We start from the raw sequence: 19,852 nt of genomic DNA, 5'->3' as shown, positions 1-19,852 counted from the left end.
CGGGCGGTAGCAACTCGGGTCATCTCTGTCGCCCTTTTTAGGTCTCGCCTTGCTATCGCGTAAGCGATCGCAAAGCGAGACTATAGGGGCTTTTAAAAGTGCTCCCAAAAAGCGGATTGCATTGCTAGCACGCGCACAATCACGCGCTTGGTGCCGCCATGCACTCCGCTTTTTGGGAGCACTTCAAAGGGTTCGCTCCCCCGCCCCCAAGCGCGCGCGCGCCACGCTCCGCCGGGCTTGTTTTAATTAACTTCACACGTGGCGCCCATTTCCTAAGCGCCGTGCTTTCAACTTTAAAGCGCCATCTCCCCGTAGGCTGCCCTCCCTCCCACCACCAAACACAGGCTGCCTATGGAACTCTCCTCCCACCCCTGCTGCCAGGTTAAGGAGTTTATCAGTCGCCCGGAGTAGACTCTTCCGCTATGTTTTGTTTGCAGCTTGTTTTTAAAGTTGTTTTACCTCCGTCGCTACTGCTGCCTCCTACGCCTAGCACCCTCGGACACAAACGCAGCTTTTAAACGTTGCGGCCAGATTCCTGTTTTGTATAGATGCTTAAAATTGTTTACTTGTGGGTGGACAAATATAGGACTCGAGGAGAGACAGAACAAAAACATGGGCATGAACCTGAAGAACGTTCCGCAGATAGCCACAGTCCAAGGGAACGGAGAGTGCGCTGACAGAGAGAGGAGGCAGCGCTAGCAAGAAGCTGAGCCGATAGTTTTCTGTCTGTTTTCACAATCGTTGCTTTTACTTCTTACTTTCCCTCGGACTGCAGATAAACCGTGTAAATGTGCTTTGATTAGAAGACTGGGTTTTCTTCATACAAGTGGGCTAGTAAAGGAGGGGGTTCGATGGAAAGGCGAGTAAGTTTACAATAGATGTAACTTTCTTTATGTAGCAACCACCTCGTTCCCATTAATTCTAACGACCTCTATTTCCGGATTGGTTTTGTCCAGCTGGGCCAATCATGTGCATGTTTTCTTCAAGGCTCTGCCCTGAAGTGTATGATGAGTAACATAAACTGATGAAAGGAGGGGGTTGCAAGCGGTGCGGGTCGGAGGGAAAGTGCCTGGCTGATCTGTGCAAATATAGGCGCTAGATCCCAGCACAGCTCTCTGACGCCCGGGCCGAAGTGCTAACCGTCAGGCTCGCGTGCAGTGACACTGGGCTTTGCTGCCATGTAAAGGTGCACCGCAGAGGTCATGGGCATAGCAGAGGCATGGCCTGGCTTGGCCATAAGAGCCTATACACAGCCAAACCATCCATTAGGTGTCGGGTAAATTGGCCAATAAAATATTTTGCCCATACCAAAACATTACTCACAAGGTATCTTGTGCCAAGTATGTATTGTAAAGGTATATTAGGAATCTTTAATATGAAAACATATCTTTGAGCTTCTGGGTGCCTTATTTGTAAAAGCGTCACGTGTTTCCCCCAGACAGGTACACTTTGCTCGTTGCCATATTGAATCCCGTGAATAGAATGAGAAATGTAGAAAACTGCAAGTCCCCGAGTGCGAAGTCTGTTTGGCAAGAACCAGGGCTGACTGAAAGCGTCCTCCAGCAGGGGGCAGCAGATATCACACAGTTTGTAAAGCACCCCCACCCATAGCGATCATCAGCACTGGGCTTTACGAACTGCAGCAGGTGATGACGTAATGGGAAGCGCACCTCACACAGACCTATCCATTAGTTCGAGCCTCTGCAGGGCGCACGTGTGAGCCCATGTGGCAGCGGCCCCCGGCTCCTCGTATTCTCAGTTTGGTGCCCGGTAAGTCAGTCCTTTGCATGAGCAGCCAGTGGCAGAGGCCACGGGCTTTGATTACTGTTTGGGGAGGGGAGAACCCGTGTTGCTGGGCTTTTGTCCTCGCCCTCGTGTTGCTTCCACCCTTCCTGGCCCGGCCCTCCCTGCGCGCACACACAGCACCTCCTGCCAGGTGCTACTGTACAGGGGCAACATCCTGTCAGTTTAATGGCAGGCCATTGTCTAGGTACATGAATATCCCTGTGGGCAATGCACAGGGGCCGGTGAAGTGCTTGGGAAGCTGGCATGAATAAAAGATGGGATGCAGGTGTAGGCGAAACGCTTGATGCGCCCTGTATTCTTTGTTTGCTTCTGAGTAGGCAGAGGGCACACACAGGAAGGCATGTATTCTGCTAGATAAGCTGTGCTGGCAAGGGACACTTGTGGGCACTGGCTTAGTGAGCCGAAGCACAAAATATGCAGCTGCGTGAAACCTCGGGATAGGGAGCTTCACACAAGACCTTCAGTTGGGGTTATGGTGCAAAGGAGGCCCTTGATACGATGCTGGTGGCACAGCTCTCAAAAGAGCGTCATTGAGGTAAACTGTTTTCAGACTATTAAGAAGGGCAAGGCTGATGTACGGCTTCCACCGCCATCAAGTGCTACTGCTGTGGCGTAACGGCCAGAGCAGCAAACTTTGAAGGTGGGGAACCATGTTCGAGTCTCGACATCTTCTCAGCATCCTGTGATTCTGTGCAAATCACTTAATCTCCCGGTGCCTAATAAAAAAGAATGTGTCCTTCGGTAATGTAACTGGTGCTCATGTAAAGCTCTCCAATACCCTCTGGTCGAGTTCGCACTATACAAAACTGACAAAAAAAAGCATTTGCAATGCAATAGGTCTCGCATTAGCGGGAGTTTGAGCTATTGGCATTCTAAAGGGCAATGCCTTTTTCTTATCTGTTGGTTTTTAAAACATAAATAAAAGGCATTGTCATTTACAATGCCAAAAGCTTAAACTCTCGCAAAAGCGAGACCTATTGCATTGCAAATGCTTGTTATATATGGGTATGATAACCGATCGTGCCCAAGTAGAGGGCAGACCCAAATGGCAGGCATTAACAAAGACATTGAATAAAATCTTAGACCAAGTTTTTACGTCTGATTTGAAAAGGTCTGCCGTGACTCCGTCGGGTCCCGGAGCCTTATTACTTGTCATTTGCATGATGGCATGTGTAACTTCCAATTCTGTGAAGGTCAAAGTATATTTCTCCATGTTTAAAATTGGGCCTTCCAACATCCCGTTTCCATCATACACCTGTTTAAAATGACTGTGCCATATTTTTTCTTGGCTGCCACAGTCGAGTTCACTATTGCTTTTATCCTGAAAAAAGGGCTTGTTGACCACAGACCAGAATTTAGCACTATTCTTAATTATTGATAAAAGCTCATTCCACGCTTCCTCCCTGATTTCATTTTTACGCTTACTTTGTGCCTTTTTGTAAACATTCCTGAGGGCAGCAATTTCCGCTTTGTCAGGTGGCACGGCTTTCAGCGCTACCATCAACTTCCGTTGGGCAATTGAGCAATTATGATCAAACCATTTTTCCCCGTTTCTGGGTTGCCCCTTCCAAACTTTCTTAAGGTCACTATCGACCTGGGAGCAGATTCTACCGTATGCTACTAAGACCTCATCCCCTATGATGCCATCTTTCAGACAGGTGAACATTTCATCCCCGACCTTTCCCATCAGATTATCCTTAAAATCCTTCGGTACCACGCGGCACCATTTCAGGCGACGCATTTGATCGGTGGGCCTTATGTCCAGAATTCCAGCAGTCAGGATGTCAGATTCTTTTTTCCTTAAATCATCAGATAAAGTCACCTGAACAGGGTTATGATCACCATAAGTGGTCCAGGTAACTTTATACTTGCTCACCCTATTAACTAAATTTATGCTCACAAAAATATAATCAATAATGGACCCCAGGCCACTTCCTTTGTATGTTGGGATATCACCTGTGTATTTGGTGGGGTAAATAAGATCATTTTCAGCAATCAGGTCTTCTAAGTACAGACCCTGCGGGGTGTGTTCAAAATGAATGTTTTCTTGGTTTGGTGGGCCTAAACTGTCCCAAACAAAACAATTGCCTAAACAACAATGAACATTAAAATCACCAAGCACAATAACCGAATAGAGGTTCGTACTGTTAACATTATACATTTCCAAGAAATCATATAGACTGACTAAATGTTCGTTAGGCATACTCTTAGCAAAAGAATTATAAAAATTGACAATAAGCCAATTCCCATTTAAAATGGTTTGAATTTCCACTGCAAGGCAATATGGCGAGCCTGTCTCCACTTTAGTATAAATCCCTTCAATGTTTAATGAGATAAGGGTTAGGAGACCGCCCTTTGCCCTCCCCCTGGGAGAAACAACTGCAGCCGACCAAAAAGCCGCATACCCATCCAACAAAAAAGTATTTTCCGTGTCCCAAGTCTCTTGTAGCCCAATAATTTCACGATCTGATAAGCAGTTCCTCCACTGTGGATCATTAGCTTTACTATTCAGCCCAGCGATGTTCCAACTGAGGACCCTGGTACCGAGACATTGGGCCGGCGCTCCCACCAGGCCATCAATGATGCCACCGTAGGCACCCCCCTCTATATTCATGACATTTCGGGTACCACCCTCCACAGTGCACTCTGAATTTTCATTTAACCCATGATCCTCCTCCATAGTCAAAATAGGAGCTTCTATGGCATGTGTAAGATGGTCCCGACCATAGTCGAGTCAATCGTTTAAATCTAAATCACTCAATGGTTGATAACAATTGAATGTAGCAACACCATGGGCAATCCGCCCTTCGGAACCAGTTTCTCTACCCCTGCCTAAATCTTTTATGGGCTGCTTTGTGCGATATCTATAGAAATAACCAAGCGGGCGAAGTGTGATACCCTGGTCAGTATATGGCAGCGAGGAAGCTCTTATGAGGGCATTATTAACTAAGAATGGGTTACTGAAGTTTATAATGACGCAGTCCCCCTTAATATTCTTTTGTGAACGCCCTATCCATGAAACTCTCCTGGTGGTTAATATCAGGTGTGATAACTCTACTGGGAACCCACACTCTTTGTTTAACCATGAAACAGTTTTGTTCTTTAAGGATTCGTGGGATTCTGGCTTATTTGGCAAACCAACCTCTATGAGAGGTGGGACATTTGTCAACACTGCCACAAATGGGGCACACTCAGGAGGTAAGTCTGGTTGTGCACCAGCCATACAACTAGACCTTAATTCCCTCTTACTCCCTGGGCAAGTATCTAAAGAAGTAATTTTAATCACGGTTTTCAGGGGTACAGCATCTGCAAGTTCAACTAAACTGGGACCTTCCTTAAGGGGCTTGTGTGGCTCGTTTATTTCCCTCTGGCCCCTTCCAACAGCGGTAGCATTAGCAGTTTTATCACTCCAGGGACCCAAGAGGTTTCGTAAACTTTCAATTTCTGCTGATAACACACCAATTTTGGCCACTAAAGGTTCAACTATTTTAGAAATTTTGGCCTCCATAATGCCAATCAGGTAATCTATTTGTTCAGGATCTATTTTAGTTATGGGATTGTTTAACAGGGCCTCCTTTAAACTATCTCCATTTATGGGCGAAGGACCTATTTTCTTATTGCTATTTCGGCCACCCCCCGTTTAAGTTGTGTATGCTTACGAGGTCTCAACACTCTCTGAGTTGCCGGAACCAAGGACTCCTCTAGTGGAGCCTCATTGGTCTCTTTTAAATCAGCCATATTTTCTTGAAGCTGCTCTATTTCAGGAGATAGAGGAACTAGATCTGCCAAATTTACCAGGTCGTGTTGTTCAGTACTACAGCTAACACCTTGGGAGGGGGGAGATAATGTAGTGGGCGTACTAATCAGTAAGGGGGAAGTAGCACCCTGGCCCAGTGATTTGCGTCTTTCACTATTTATTTTAGTAACGACTTTCACCAGATAATTATCTAGTGTTGCGGCAGAGGAAGGTGTTTTGCCTATTGAGGATTTCAACATTTTCACAAATGCCTCGTGATGTTTAAATATTTAATGATAAAAATACCAGACTATAAAAGCGCCTACACGAACAAATGATGACAGAATAAGTCAATAAGGGAATGAATCAGCTCCTTGTACTAAATATCGTCACTCATACTCTATAAGACGATAAAACTCGCCAAGTCCAACACAAAGGTAACAGGGACGAATACCTGACACCAAGTGACGTGGCCCGTCCCGGCCTCCTTGTGCCTCTGAGGGCCTCAGAGGGCCCGCCCTTGTCCCGGGCTTAGCCCGGTGCCGCCCGTGCACGTCCCGCAACGCGGAGGAAGCCGCGTTCTTTTGTGCGCCTCCGGGCGCGTGGGTAGCGTCAGCGGCCGCTAAGGCACCTGGGAGCTGTAGTCTCCCCCCGCTCTCGGCCGCGAGGTGTAGTGGCGGCGGCGGCGGGGGAGACACACAGCGTGAGGGGCCCAGGAGCGGCAGCAGCAACACAGGCACGACAGGACGGCAGGAAGGTCCCCCAATCGGTAAGGTGAGCCTCTGGTTTGAATTCCCGCTCCCCCGAGGGAGCCGCGTTCTTTTGTGCGCCTCCGGGCGCGTGGGTGGCGTCAGCGGCCGCTAAGGCGCCTGGGAGCTCTAGACTCCCCCCGCTCTCGGCCGCGAGGTGTAGTGGCGGTGGCGGCGGGGGAGACACACAGCGTGAGGGACCCAGGAGCGGCGGCAGCAACACAGGCACAACAGGACGGCAGGAAGGTCCCCCAATCGGAAGGTGAGCCTCTGGTTTGAATTCCCGCTCCCCCGAGGGAGCCGCGTTCTTTTGTGCGCCTCCGGGCACGTGGGTGGCGTCAGCGGCCGCTAAGGCGCCTGGGAGCTGTAGTCTCCCCCTGCTCTCGGCCGCGAGGTGTAGTGGCGGCGGCGGCGGGGGAGACACACAGCGTGAGGGGCCCAGGAGCGGCGGCAGCAACACAGGCACGACAGGACGGCAGGAAGGTCCCCCAATCGGTAAGGTGAGCCTCTGGTTTGAAATACCAGGTGTTGTGCAATACCACACAGTATCATGAAGTAATCAGATGGGGTTGTGCAGTACCACACAGTATCATGCAGTAATGACTAGGTGTTGTGCAGTACCACACAGTATCATGCAGTAATGACTAGGTGTTGTGCATTACCACCCAGTGTCATGCAGTAATGACCAGTTGTGTGCAACAACACCCAGTATCATGCATTAATGACCAGTTGTGTGCGGTACCAGCCAGTATCATGCAGTAACAACTAGGTGTTGTGCTGTACGACACAATACCAAGTAGTAATCACCATGTACCAGCTCTCTGTGCTGTGCAGTAATCACCCAGTATTAAGCAGCAACACATTGTGCAGTAATCACTCATTAGTATGCAGTAATCACTCAATGTTATGCAATAATCACCTACAAAGTATTGTGTAGGATCCTAGAAACATTCTGTGATCTCTAATCACTGTGGAATCATAAGCTTGTGAGTGAGTCCTATTGCCAATGCATAAGAGGCAGCGTGCCAGCGAGTAAGAGTGGTAGTGCACCCTTAACCGTATAAATGTGTGGGGAAGTTAATAAGGATCAGAGAAAACCACATATTACAGAATAAACGAGGGGAAGGGTATGAAAGTGAAAGAAAGTGAGAAAACTGCCGCACTAGGAATGTGCCTATTGTTGCAGGGATTCTGCGTAGGCACAAAACAATGCTTGGGACCATAGAACCGTAGTAAGCACTACCACCTTAGTACCAATGTGCTCGGGACCGACTAGCTATAGTGTCTAATTTGCCCTCCTACTCACCCACAGAGGAACAAGTGATTAGACACCCCAGAACACAACATTCCAGACTCTCTCAGGAATCCCGGTTACAGGGCACACCCTTTCGCTCTCACACTTGTTCTAGTCCACAATAAGTTCTGAGAGAGACACGATAAAAGTTTAAAATATTTATTTTAACTATCATGCACTAGTATGCAGTATACGTGCCACAATAAATAATAAAATGTCTAACACAAATACGGTCAGCATAGTGAGTAGTCCATAAATCATAAAATAATCTGTCATTATACAAGACAGGGAAGCCCAACCCCCATCCCATTCTACAGAAGCAAAATGGTTATGTATCAGAAGATCTCTGAGTGTTGGCAGCAGACCCCGTACCTTAGCATACACAGATGAAAGTTCTACATCTCAGGTACTGTCACAATCTCTTCCCTGGAAAGATCCCTCTCCAAGTGTGTTGTTACCGATCCGTGCATACCTATATGACAAAAGTACATGTTCTCAAACAACAGCTGCAGTTGCATGTTTTGTCTAGGTGCTAGGGCCTGACGAGAACAAAATAACAAGGGGCATTGTTGTTTCAACTTGTCTATTGTAAATCGCAGGAAAGAACAGAACGCAAAAACAACAGCAGGTTCTTTGTGAAAGTACAGTGTGGCGCAAAGCAAAAAAAGTTTGTATAGTAGCGTGCGCAAAGCAGAGGGCAGTCTGCAAAGTGCTCATACTAAAATAGGGAAAATAACAATGGGCCTACATGGGACACATGACACCCTCTCCTTGTTGAGGATAGTAGCAACAAAATGACAACAGAAATCAGGCGATAAGCAGAGCCAAAGCATATAAAAAAATGTTTTAGTAAGTGACTCTTAGAGGGACGATGTTCAAATCTGAAAAAAGGAAATTCAATCAATCAATCACAGTTTATTAAGCGCAACTACTCACCCGAAAGGGTCTCAAGGCGCTGAAGGGAGGGCGGCGCAGCTCCCGGATCTTCACGTCTATTCGTCGAAGAGCCAGGTTTTTTTGAGGCCCTTCATGTACTGGAGAGTATAGAAGACTGTCGGAGGTAGAGAGGGAGGGTGTTCCATGCCTTGGCCGCGAGGAGGGAGAAGGAACGACCACCTGTTCTGGATTTCTTGATGAACGGCACCATAGCAAGGGAGAGCTGGGCTGAGGGGAGAGATCTTTGTGGTGCATAGAACAAGAGACGGTGGTTCAGGTAGGCAGGTCCGGTGTTGCGGAGGGCTTTGTGGGCACGGGTGAGAAGCTTGAAGGTGATTCTCCCTCGACGGGGAGCCAATTTAGTGTTCGCAGGTGTTGGGTGATGTGGCAGTGGTGCGGTAGGTTGAGGACAAGTCTGGCAGAGGAGTTCTGGATGTTCTGGAGTTTGCGGGGGAGGTTCTTGTTGATCTCGGCGCAGAGTGCGTTGCCGTAGTCCAGTCTGCTGCTGATGAGAGCATGGGTGACAGTTTGCCTGTGTTCGAGTAGAATCCAGTTGAAGGTCTTTCGTAGGAGTCGGAGGGTGTGGAAACAGGAGGAAGAGACAGCATTGATTTGGCGGTCCATTTTGAGTTCGGAGTCCAGGATGATTCCGAGGTTGCATGCATGGTCAGTAGGGGAAGGTGGGTTCCTGAGGGCAGGGGGCCATCAGGTGCTGTTCCAGGCATTGGGACAGGGGCCCATGATGAGTACTTTTTTGTCCGTGTTTTATGTTGTAGGCAGCTGCTCTTAATCCACCTGGCGACTGCTTCCATTTCTTTTTGAAAGTGGTGTTTGGAGATGTTTGGTTCATTGGATAGGAGAGGATGAGTTGGGTGTCGTCTACGTAGGATACAATGTTGAGCCCATGGAATCGAGTGGGACCATGTAGACGTTGGTTGGGTGCGAGTGGGGCCATGTAGACGTTGAACAGGGTGGGGCTGATGGAGGATCCTTGGGGAACATCGCAGGTGGTCTGTGTGGGATCCGAGGGGAAGGGTGGGAGTCTGACCCAGTGTGCTCTGCCGGATAAGAATGAGCGGATCCAGTCGAGGGCCTTGTTCCGGATTCCTGCGTTGTGAAGTCTGTGGGATAAGGTGTGGTGAGTGACTGTGTTGAAGGCCACAGAGAGGTCTAGGAGGATGAGGGCCACAGTCTCTCCTCTGTTGAGGATGGAGCGGATGTCGTCTGTCACGGCAAGAAGGGCGGTTTCGGTTCTGTGGTTTTACCTGAAGCCGTATTGACAGGAGTCAATGATGTTATTTGCTTCCATGAAGGAGGCGAGGTGGCTGTTGACGGCTTTTTGGATGACTTTCGCTGGGTAAGGGAGTAAGGAGATTGGTCTGAAATTCTTGAGGTCAGTGGGGTCCGCCGAGGGTTTTTCAGGAGAGCGTTGATCTCGGCGTGTTTCCAGTCATCAGGGAAGGAGCGGTTGACGATTGGTCAAAGTTCGGGGCAATGATGTCCGTGGCTCTGTGGTAGATGTGGTGGGGGCACGGGTTCATGGGGGCCTCAGAGTAGGTTGACTTCATAGTCTTCAGGGTGTTTTCGATGGAGAGGGCGGTCCAGCTGTCAAGTGTAGGCTGCGTTGTGTAGGGAATGATGGGTGTAGGTACCGCATGTAGGTTGTTGTCATCAAAGTTGTCGTAGATGGTCTTGATTTTGTGATAGAAGAAGGTGAGGAGTCTGTCGCAGTGGTCTTGGGCAGGGGGATGTCGGATGTCTCATTGTTAGGTTGGGCAAACTCTTTGATGATGCTTAAGAGTTCCTTACTACGGTGCGTGTGGGCGATGATTCTGTCCTGGAGTGCTTTCTTCCTTGTGAATCTGATGAGTTTGTGGTGGGTGGTGGTGGCTGTCAAGGTCTGCTGTGATTTTGGAGTTCCTTCATATCTTTTTGAGGCATCTGCAGGTTCGTCTGGATTCACAGAGTTCGGTGGAAAACCAGCTGGCTCTCTTGGCATGTGAGTTGATAGTATTCTTGAGGGGGTGATGGTGTTGGCGCCGTCGGATATCTAATTGTGCAGGGTTTGGGTAGGGTTCGGGTGGCGGTGGAAAGGTCATTGTTCTTGGTGGTGGGAGTGGAGCTGCTCAGAGGGAGGTGGTAAGCTGGTCGTCGGAGATCTTGCTCCAGTTCCTGCCCTGGCACAGACGTTTGCGCGTGATGTTTGTTTTGAAGGTGAAGTAGATGTAAAGATGGTCCATCTATGGTAGTTAAATCTCATTTAAACAATATATCCAATTACAGTAGAGCCAGGATGTGCGATAATAAGTGAAAAGAGAAAGTTTCCAGTAAGAAATCTGAACCTTTCAAATTAGAAATGTCAGCCATGCAGTTGAGCAGGTCAAAGGAACAAACATGTTCCTCGTATCCAGTTGTAGACAAGACCATCTTAGGACAACCTGTGTTGAAACTGAGGTCCAGAAGACGCTGCACAATTGCACAGGGATCACCTCAAGCCACTAGCCACAACACTGGGTTGTAAACAAGACACACACCCAAGGAACAGTCCTGGTTATGGGCCACTAAGGGACCCATCAACAGTTCAAAATCCAGGGCAGCGTGAGGTGGTGTAGCCAGGCAGATGTCCAGGGCCACTGAAAGGGGCACTGGATGCTGTGAAACGCAGGTTGCTCACAGGTGAAGTAGGCATAGCAGAATGTTAGACACAATTCGGCATCCACAGTATCTAAAGGCACCACTCCAAAACGTTGTAGAATTTGCTCACTGTACTGCTGCAGTGATGCCTTCCCTGGAAGGACCACAAATGGAGCAGCCATTGTGGAATAGCAGGAACCACACAATGATGCCGCAAATTAAGATGAGCATCAGCGTGAACCCACCGAACACACTGTATAAAAAAGAATACATAAAAGCTGGTATTATTCCAAAATAGTTTGAAAAGATGTCACGAGGTCGAAACCCACAAGTTTAAAAAAGTGTGCCAAGCCCGTGGTATCAGACATGTTAAATATTTGATGTATCAATTCACCAAAATGTAGGGGGAGATTTGTGTTAACAGTGTATTTCACTAGATGTTCTCGCCACCTGCAGTTCGAAGGTCTCACGTGCTGAAGTGAGAGACACTTCTTGTTGAAACAATAATGCTTTAAGTCTGCTTAGCTTGTTGAAATCTGTTTTCAGCATTGGAATGGAAGGCCATCACAAACTATCTACATTCCCATGTGGAGGGGGAAACAGGACGTTTTTCCAACAGGTAACTAACTGGGAAACAGATACTACAAACGGGATTCACGCCCATAGACCGCAACAGTCCTGATTATTAAGAACGAGATAGCTTCTATTTGAAAGCAATGTAAGAGTGAGAATGATTACGGGAACAGAAGTTCCTTTCGAATAACAAGCCAGATTTGGGGCAGAAACATTACAAGTGCTGTGAATTTTTACTTGTTTACATACAAGGGAATGATCGGTAGTGGAGTCGCACCCCTCGTTGACAATGATATGTAAAAGGCAGGGAGTAGAACTCATGAATGTAACTGCTCCCAAGGGATTCATATCTACCTACTGGGAAATGTTTCATGGAGGCAGTCAACTGAAAGGTCAAAATAGACAACAAAATTACCCCATGTATTAACCATACCCCAGAATGAGTTTCTGCAATAGTGAAGTTGTTCAAGCTTTTCTATGTGTAGCATAGTGGAACTAGCGACTTTCATTGCCATTGATTGCTGTTTCCGTGTCAAAATAAATGGTAAGAAGAAAGATCTACAATTAAAGAAATGCCAAGGAACGTGCCCACTCTCAAGTCTTTGCAGTGTCCAGCCAAATTGTATAACCGATCTAAGATGATTCAGTCCATGATACAAGGTGGAGACCTCATTTTATACAATATCAATTAGGGAAAACACAATAATATCTAAAGCATAAATACAAGATGACAGTGTATTAATACTGCTGTCAACAACAGCAAGCACGTTATCCAAATTATCTTGATCAATTTGGCTTCAACGGACTGTAGCTTCCGGTTGCAACTATTTCCAAAGTTAATTATCAGCAGCATAAACAAATCATTTAGAACGCGGGGATTTTGGACCCAAAAGGAAATCAGATATATTTATATCTTCGGACAAGAGATAAAAATGTTTCACCCCAGACAATGTGGAATGTTCTAACCATTGTTGACATAATTTACCTACGGAATAAATAGTAACAGTGTTGGAATGCAGGGTTTGTGGATAATATGGGTCAGGTCTATTTAATTTGAACCCAGAAATAGAGTTCATGAAACAAAAATGACAAACATTTGTGTCTGATGGCCATAATGCCCACCCAATTGGAGCTATCATAGAAGAATTAAATGTACCATTTTGTATCATACCATTCAGTTGGTCTTCAATATAATTTGTATAAAATTGCAAATTATCAAAAAGGGCCAAGGATGGAATAGTGGGACTATACAATTTTTTAATCTTAGCCGACACTAGACAAGTAGTCTGTTGGACCGTGTCATTAAAAAAGATAATTTGCGTAAGTATCAGACATGCTCGGTATAAAGATTCTGTACCTTAGACTTGCCAGGACTCAGTGACCCATACTGATTTAAAGTCAATATTGTACTTCCAGTAATAATATCCTTTCAGGGCTATATTATCATTAAAAAGGGATGCATATATCAACTTGGTCTGGGTAAGCATATATTTCTTCGAAAGAGTGGGAACCGATTTAAAATAGTATGATGCCGGGTCCGAAAGGTCACCAGGAGTGAAATAAGTGCTCTTCATCTTTTGTGTATGTGAACTACCCTGAAATAGAGTTGGGCAATGTTTCCATTGAGTGTAGTTATAGTGGGGGCGCTGTTCATTGGCTCTATAGAAAAAATGATGCCCATAATTTTGATAACAGAACAAATCAGCATAGTTAGCAGAGTTTAAATATAAATCCTCAGTGTCAAAGACAGTGTAATATTGGCAATTTGTAAAACATAGAATTCACAGCATCAACGTCCCAATCATCCGATTGCAACCCAGGCACTATTACATCACCCATGGAAACACGGAATACATAGTATATCTGCAGGGTCTCTGTGGCACCAAATTCATCTAATGGTACTTTATCCCATACAATTCCGTCAGTGACTAGGGCAGCTGAAATGTTAACAAGGGACTGATCTCTTTTAGCGAGGAGGAATGTGCAGCCAACAACACGTCGACAAGTTCTGCAGCAGAACGATCTGGTAGGTAATGGCCATTGATCAAAAGAAAAAAAAAGTTACAAAACCAATCCATATGAACAAAAATACCTTGGAGAACACGATCCATACATATATCCAAGGTGGAACCAGATAAGTGTGTTTTACCCAGGAGATGAATACACAAATCCGCGCTGGTGGTTGACATAAGACTGAAGACAACAAAAAACTGTCTGACGAAAAGTTATCCTGATTGATATAGTAATCAGAAGAACTCAGCTGGAATAACAGAGGCTGAGATTCTGGATGTAAACCTGAGGATCGCACTCCTGAAGGGGCCTCAAGGGGTGGATCAGAATAAGCGATTTCCATTGTCGGGTGTGAGGAAGGTAAAACAGGTACCAAGTCAACTGAAGACTCGACATCCGCCTTTGGCAGCTGGGGAGAATCAGAAGTAATGGAGCTCACAGGCTGTTAAGGAACATCCCGTGTTGGGACACCGCTAGGCATACTATTGAGGATGGGCCAAATGGTATAACTTGACATGTTCACTTGAAACAAAGCGATTGTCTTTGTATCCTAGAAGTGGAGGTAAAGTCACAGTTCGGGTACCCTTAAGACCAAGCACTGGATCAGGAGCACGGTAGGAGGGACCAAATTCTTTCTTGATCGCCACCTTTCCAAGAAGCAGATCTCTAACTTTAGGAAGCCAGCCAGAAACAGAAATCAAGACAGCTGCATTCGATGGCGGAGTCAAAGGCAAATAGGGTTTAACCAGAGCATCACACCACTTTTGTAGATCCTGTAATACAGTGTGAGAAGTTGGCCTGGCAGATGCTGGTCACTAGTTATAGTGGCCACCTTGTACCAGTCCAATTCGACTCTTGGTAGATAGGTTTAAAGACAACCTTTTAAAGAAAGCTATCCTAGTAGTAGCTGTGGAGAGCAGCCTTCAGGCTAAGTCTCTGGGGAATGTAAAGCAGCTTGTTTTACCTTATAATCTCTTGAATTACCAAATGAAAAGACACCACACAGGTATATATATCAAATATATATGTATTTATTTCTAAATATACTCTACTAATCTCTTTATGAGATTAGAGCCAGGTAAACATTCAAAAGATCAACAGTTCCCAATAAATTAAGCACAAATATGGCTGTAGCCCTAGGGGCGTACCAGACCATATACTAAAAAAATGGTATAAACAACTCGACTTGCAAATTGAAGAGGCCTAGGGCCTTGGGAATCGCTGGGGCTTCACTGCTGCAGTGTTGGCAGGTAAGTAATCAGCCCACAGAGGACGCATGCAGTGTCTAAACACACACGCGGGTTTCTCATTGATTTCAATGGCAGTATGTCGCGGTTATTATTTTACAGTTCTATGGCACTTCTGAATGGACAACAAGCAAACAACTTACAGGGTAAGTACTTCGATAGCCAATGCACACTTGGGCACCGTAATGCCAGAGTTACCTCACCCAGGGAAGCCGGGTGCATAGGTGTCCTTTGGTGTCGGGTCGCGATGCTGTTTTCAATGGGAATCGTTGAAGTCTTGCTGCTTGTGTCGTCGGGTGAAGTGTCCGTGGAAATCCAACGATGGATTGGAGTTGCAGGCGACCTAGAAATTGAGGGGACAGAGTTCAGAGTCACTTGCCAGTGACCGGTGGCCTTCAGGATAGATGACCACAACTGTCGAGTCTCTTCACGTCGCTGATGGTGTTTTGTCTCTTCGCCCACGTGGTCCAGGAGAGATCAAGGAAGACCAGCAGCTGGATTTGGAGGGTCCCACAACGTCTGCAGCTGATGGCGGTGTCAGCACTCGGATTGGAGCCAACACACCTTGGCAACTGCAAGTCTTGTGTAGAATGAAGATCTTGGATGGTTCAGACCAGCAAGGTTCGATGGACTTACCCAGCAAGGGTAAGTGAAGGCAGACCCAGAGCAACCAGGGGAACCCTTGGAGCAGTTCGGAAAGTCTTCGTGGGGGCTACTAGCCAACGGGCAAGCAACCGCAAAGACGCCTTTGCAGGGAAACTTCAGCAACAGCCCACGGTCACTCGGGACGAGGTAGGCTGCTGATCTTTGGTTCCAGACCTGCTAGGGACTTGGACAGTAAGTGGTCCAAAGCACAAGTTTGTAGTTTGTCGTTCAGGGCTTGCACTTGAAATCAGTGCACGGTTCCCTGGTATTGCTGTTCCTCGTCACTCGTGGGGTCCAGATGCCACAGCTTCGCTGGGGACTCAAAATGGCCGACGAGAGGTCAGGAAATCAGCTGCAGGGGACGCAGGGACTTCGGGCTCCAGCGGGAGCGGTAAAGTTTGCAACCGTTGTTCAGTCCTTTTGGTGCCTGCCAAGCAGGGGAGTCACTCCTTGACTCCAAGGGAGATCCTTCGGTCTTCTAAAGGTAGTAGAAAGTTGAAGGGCCAGGATTCTTCTTCGTAGAGTGTCGTCCAGGTGTAATCTAAGTTGCATTGGCAAGCTTTGGTATCTTATAGTGAAAAGATGGGAGGGACTAGCTCTATGGCCACTCCTCTAGGAGGGCCAGGGTAGTGGGTGGTTACACCCACTTCCCTTTGTCCAGTTTCGCGCCAGGACAGGGGCAGAGGCCCCTGAACCGGTTTGAGCTGACATATGCACAGAGGAGCCTACTGCTCCCCCAGTGCAAGACTTCAAAGCACTCTAAGAGTACAGCCACCCAGCTCCAGTACACTAAGTCCTGTCTGGGAGGTTGTGACACCTCTCTGTGACAGGAAACCCTTTGTTGAGCTCCCTCCACTGCGAGTTTCGGTCAGCAGCAGGAGGGCAGCCCGGTGTCTGTGCTGGTGGCATCCATTTTGTGATGCCAGGGCCTTAGAAGATTTCTACCGGTTAGTACAGTGTGTACATGTCGTCCCCTCTAGAAGGGTGGGATCCTACTCCCACACCAGTTACTGGTGTGGGGGTAGGATTCCAAGTTGTTTGACACCAAACATGACATGTTTTGATGCAGTCATTCCAAAGTTAGCATTTACCGCGAGGTTATAATGCACTTAAGAGTATATGGTTTAACCGCATCCACAAAAAGCAGCAGAGAATGGACTCTGCCAGCTGCAGAGGGGCCCTGCTCAGGCAGAAGCACCCCCTCACATAGTAAACCACGCACCCTGCCCTTGGGATTGATAGGGCCTACCATATGGGTGACTGATAGGTTTATATGTGTGTGTGTATGGTGAGATATAGGAACCTATACCTCTGTGAGGAGTGCTAACACTACCTCACACAGGCTGCAGTAGCAGGCCTGTGGTGTCAGATTGTGAGTGCTTCCCAGGGGTGGCATAATACATGCTGCAGCCCCTGGTAGGCCTGTGAAGTACCAATGCCCTAGGTACCTAAGGTACCATATACTAGGGGCTCATAAGGTACCACAATATCCAATCACTAGTGCATCTAATATGCACACCAAATTGTTTAGAGAGATCAGGTAGACTGGGGCCCTGATTAGCAGGGACCCAGCCAGACTATAGCCAGAAACCAGTGTATACATCAGACAAAAAGTGGGGGCAACACAAGTGCAGATCCTACTCTCCTACATACAGCACAGTGGTTATCTGCTCAAACGTTGTGGCAGCCGCTACAACATCTAGACCATCATTGTCTGGAAAATGCATCTTGATGCCAAAGAGCATTTTGTACGGGGTCCATCCAACCAAAGATCTTCTTGGGAGGTTATTGAGAGCACATTGAACCCCATAAAGATGAGTGAACCAACCAAGGCCGGTACCTAATACCCTACCTGCAAAAGATTGCTGTAAGTCACGGTTCTTCCGGTCCACCACAGAATTGCCCTTGGGCCTATATGGGGACGAGAAATGCAACTGCACTTTCATTGACATCATCGAATCATGGTACGCCATAGAGGCGAAAGCCGGATCCTGGTCTGAATGGCAAGCGCCATAGGCATAAGTTCCCACAAAGACAAGCAAATCCTGTATAACAGGGCGAGCAGCAGCAGAGTGCTGAGGCCAGACCCAGAGAAACCTAGTACAAGAATCCACTGCCCAAAAATATATTTGAACGCATTATCAGATATAAGAGGACCGCAATGATCAAGATAAATGCAGCCAACCTGCTGATTGGAAATATAAAGATGTGTCTGAGGTGGTTGCCCTCATGTTCCTCTGAGGTGGTTGCGACACAGTAAAACTCTTAATTTGCTGGCAAACGTTGCAACAAAGAACATATTGGTGAGTCTACTGGTATAAACCGTGCCACCAATAGCGTTGCTGTAAAATAGAAATAGTGGAAGCCACTCCTGCATGTGCAGAAGCAATACCTTCATGGGCGGCCACTATCAAAGAGTGTCTGCGGTCAAGGTTGGGGAATCAGATGATCACCAACACTAGGAATGGTCACAAAGGGAACTCTGTCAGCAGTTAACTGGTAAGAAAATAGATAAGGAAACCCCTGAGGAAAGGAAGTACCATCCCGAGTAGAGGCGATGGCTGAAAAAATGTAATCATCAAGTTTAGTCCTAGAACTCGTAACTGTGGCTACTTTAACTGTGGCTGCTGCAGATTTGGCTGCTTCATCAGCCAGTGAATTTCCAACAGTGGGCGCTCTCACACGTTGATGGCCCAATGTGTGTATAACATGTGTAACTGGCAAACGTTCTCTAAGAGCAGCCACTCTCTCCCAAAGCATTTTATGCGTTATTGTGCTAAATTTTAGAATCCCGAAAATCATTTTGTGTCCAAAAATACAAATTGTCATTAAAAGACTGTACACAATAAAAAACAATCATGTATAACAAGGGATGGCAATTCTGGATCAGAGCTAAAATCAAGGTTCTGAACTTGGCCAGTTTGGCCATTCTGTCCCCAAGGGACTGGGTGTGGATCAAGGTAGAGTTAAAAACGCCATCCTTCATTGTACCTACGTCAATAGCGCAAGCTGCAGAATAAGTCTGCTTAGAACCAATGGCCGGTTGAGCCGAAACATCAGTGCATATGATACATTTGTTCTGATCAAGAGGAAGAACGTAAGAAGGCAGAGGGTGAACATGTTCATACTGAAGAAACTCTTGCATTTGCAAGGAAAGGTAAAAAATAAAGCTGATATCAGCGGACATCAAAGCTGTAGCCCATTGAATCCAATGAGGATGTAGAGCTTTAGAATTAGGAACACTAGCTTTCATAAACGCCTCTAAGGCCGGCTCAACAAAATGCATTTACCTTGAGCAAGAGGGCGTTTTGTTAGAATCGCCATTTGTACCGCAATCAAAACATTTTCAGTAGAAGAGAGATGCAAATCTGCAGGAGTCTACAGGTGCGATTTATAAGCAATTGGGACTGTGCCCCCCTCATTAAATGTCACATAGGTGAAGCCAATCGTACCAGGCAAAATCTAGATGTCCAAATTGGTAGTATTCAACCTAGTCTATAAATATTGCGTAGCAAACAATTCAGACTGTAAAGCATGCAACACCGTGGTATGTTCCGGAAGCCAGGAGGAAGCAGAAAATGATGGCCGTATCAAAGCATAAAGAGGTTTGATACGCCGAGCATAGTCAGTAATGTAAATCCTGGCAACATTTTGAAAACCAAGCAGTGACTGCAATTTTTTAAGGGTAGATGGAGGTTGCAATTGAGTATACTTCTCCCCAAAAAGGGGTGCTAAACCCCTACCCTAATTAATCAATTCATAACCAAGAAAAAGAACAGCCCAAAATGCAAACTGCGATTTCGCTAAATTGAACTTGTAGCCAAGAGCAGCAAATCACGTGATGATGTGATCCACTCTCTTGAGAAGGGGATTTAATTCATCATTTGTCAGGTATATGTCTTCGACATAAGAGATGCGTCAGGATCAATATCATGCAAAAGAGCCACAATACATGCTGCAAATACCCCGGCGGATGGTGACATTTGAAAGTGGTGAGGCGTAAAACAACTGTCGTACTTCACTGTGGCGAGCCAGCGTAGCGAGCGAGCCTGAACCACCTATGGTGGGTTCGGGGGGGGAGTTATCCCCCGAGAAAAGTTTGAAAAAAGAGTGGGTAAATGGTGCATTTTCACGCAAAGAAATCCCATCTCACGAACTCCACTCAGCAGGGTGCAGCTTTCGTTTGTGCAGCAGGTGCAGTGGCACCAGGGCCCAGAGGGGC

At 46.8% G+C, this 19,852-nt stretch overlaps 1 long non-coding RNA gene across 1 annotated transcript in view; it reads left to right on the top strand.

Moving 5' to 3' along the window:
- The first annotated feature begins 1,671 nt into the window (after positions 1-1,671).
- The window catches only part of LOC146813418 (uncharacterized), a 229,155-nt gene continuing 210,974 nt past the window's right edge, over positions 1,672-19,852 (top strand). The window contains exon 1 of the long non-coding RNA XR_014966975.1: positions 1,672-1,770. This is a non-coding gene — a long non-coding RNA (uncharacterized LOC146813418). The remainder of the gene's footprint in view (positions 1,771-19,852) is intronic.

Source organism: Triturus cristatus, chromosome 7, assembly GCF_964204655.1.
Source record: "Triturus cristatus chromosome 7, aTriCri1.1, whole genome shotgun sequence".
Taxonomy (NCBI): Eukaryota; Metazoa; Chordata; class Amphibia; order Caudata; family Salamandridae; genus Triturus; species Triturus cristatus.
This window is presented reverse-complemented; position numbering and strand designations above follow the sequence as displayed.